Genomic DNA, 2,356 nt, shown 5'->3' with positions numbered 1-2,356 from the left:
TGGGCTTTAAAAGGCAGAGGATGGGCGCGGGCAGCCCGCTCCCGGGGAGGCTGGGCAGGTGCCTCGCGCTCACCCAGCGCAGCGCGCGCAGGAGCGGCCGGAGGGAGCCCCAGGAGCCGGGAGCAGGCACCGCGCAGCCCGGGCGCTAGGAGAGCAGGAGCGAGGGCCGGAGCCGGAGCCCTCCCAGCTCCGCTAGCCGGGCGCGCGGGGCGGCCGGGCAGAGGCAGGGTCCCAGCATGGAGGCGCCAGGCTCTGCCTAGGCTCCCCGGAGAGGGCTGAGGGGCTGGTCCGGGAGGCGCACACGCACCGCTGCGGCTTGCTGGGCTATCAGGTAAGAGAGGGGCACGCGGTGCCCAGCGCCTCGGGGCGGCTTTAGGGGCATCCCCGCCTCTGTGCCAGGGTCTCTCCTGTCTCACCCCTCCCCTGTGCCAGGGTCTCTGCCTCCCCTCCCCGGGTGGGACCCCCTCCCCTGTGCCAGGGACTCTCCGGTCTCTGCCTCCCCTCCCCGGGTGGGACCCCCCACCTCCTGTGCCAGGGTCTCTCCCTCTTCACCACTTCTCTGTGCCAGCGTCTCTGCCTTTCCTCCCTGGGTGGTACCTGCCCACCTCCTGTGCCAGGATCTCTGCCTCCCCTTCCCTGGATGGTACCCCCCCACACATACACACACCTTGTGCCAAGGTCTCTGTTTCCCTGGGTGGCACCCCACACACGAACAGACACACCCTGTGCAGGGTCTCTGCCTTCCCTCCCCTGGGTGGCACCCCATTCCACCCCCCCTGCAGGGTCTCTGCCTCCCCTCCCCTGGTCAGCACCCCATGTGCCAGGATACCCTGGCCCATTTCCCAGGCACAGGCGGGCTTTAGTGGCAGCCTATTTTTCCCTCCCCTCTTGCCCAGGAATTTCTGGCTCCCCTGGGCTGTGGCGCTTGGGTCACTCACATGCTTTCCATGCAGAGCCACAGGCTGAAGGAGGAGGGAGCTCCCATTGGCAATTTCTGGCACTGCTGCTTCCCACCTGGAGCAGGGGCTGAGAAGCAGGACGGGGGTGGCTCTGGGCTGGGGAATCCTGCAGTTGATGCAGGGATTCCCGGGCAGCGTCTGGTGTTTCCCATCCTCATTGCAGTGAGGCTGATGCGCATTTGCTGCCACAGCCATCTGGATGGGACCCCAGGGAGAGGGGAAGCCTCTTTGAGCTGGGGAGGGAGCAGGGATGGGGATCCCCAGCCCTCGGCCCTGGGATTTTGCAGAAAACCTCGAGCTGCTCATCCCCATCTAATGCAGCAGTCGGAGCACCTCTGCCCTGGCCCCTTGAGGCACCTGGCTGAGCCATGGCATCAGCCTCTGGGAGACTGCTTTCTCCATTGGGGTCCAGAGAACCACCCAGGGCCTGATCCCAAAGCCCATTCAAGTCAATGGAAGGCTATGCCCATTAAAATCAATGGGAATCTTTCCACTGATTTTAGTGCAACAGGCCTCCAAAGAACAAAGAGGGTGCCCAGGAGGGCAAAGGTTGCAACAGGGACCCTGCCCCTCTCCCTTCCCAGGGGAGTGCCCATTAAAGGCAAACTGCAGCTCTCCAGGCCAGGCTCGCAATGGCTTGTTGGGCATCCTTTGACAAACAGAAATCAGTCAGGGGAAGATGCGGGAGGACTCTGCAAAGGCACTTCGCATGTAATAAAATGACTGCTAAGAATTCCATGAGTGCTGCTGGACCCAAAGCGCATTTCCCCCAAACAGCCCCTGAAGATCTGCTTCCTAGTCTTCATACACTAGAAAAACAGCTTAGATATTGTAGCCATGTGTTTTAATGCAATCAGCACTACCTCCCTCCCCACACCAAGGGACACTTTATAGGTGACGTTCATACCTGGTGCATCATAATTCACGTACCATGTAAACATTTCTAGGATTTGTCTGCAGCAGTTTGTCAAAAATGCGTTCACAGAATTTGCAGGAGTGAGGATTTAGAAGTGACCTACAATGAAAGGAAGTGTGCCTTAAAACTAAAAAATACCAGCCTTGCTAACTGCTTCTGTTGGGGAAATTTGCTTTTAATCTCAGTCAAAATGGGAAGTATCCATGTGTTGGGCAAAGTTTTGAAAGCTGTTAATCTAAAGCACTCTTTACCCGTCAGCAGGGCCGGTGCAAGGAAGTTTCACACCCTAGGCGAAACTTCCACCTTGCTCTGCCCCCCCCCAGCCCTGCGGCAGCTCCCTGCCCCCCCTCCGCCCTGAGGCGGTCCCCCTCCCCCCCCCGCAGCAGCTCCCCACCCCAGCTCAGCTCTGCTCCACCTCCTCCCCGAGCATGCAGCCCCCACTCTAATTCTCCTCCCCTCCCAGGCTTGCAGCGCCAAACAG

General features: G+C 60.4%; 1 protein-coding gene across 1 annotated transcript in view; it reads left to right on the top strand.

Moving 5' to 3' along the window:
- Positions 1-201: 201 nt before the first annotated feature.
- The window catches only part of KCNS1 (potassium voltage-gated channel modifier subfamily S member 1), a 27,657-nt gene continuing 25,502 nt past the window's right edge, over positions 202-2,356 (top strand). The window contains exon 1 of the mRNA XM_024205437.2: positions 202-331. The gene's annotated coding sequence lies outside the window, so the exon portion shown is untranslated. The remainder of the gene's footprint in view (positions 332-2,356) is intronic.

Source organism: Terrapene carolina, unplaced genomic scaffold, assembly GCF_002925995.2.
Source record: "Terrapene carolina triunguis isolate 2854851 unplaced genomic scaffold, T_m_triunguis-2.0 Scaffold233, whole genome shotgun sequence".
Classification (NCBI taxonomy): domain Eukaryota; kingdom Metazoa; phylum Chordata; order Testudines; family Emydidae; genus Terrapene; species Terrapene triunguis.
Note: the sequence above shows the minus strand (reverse complement) of the source record. Positions and strands in the feature narration are given on the sequence as shown.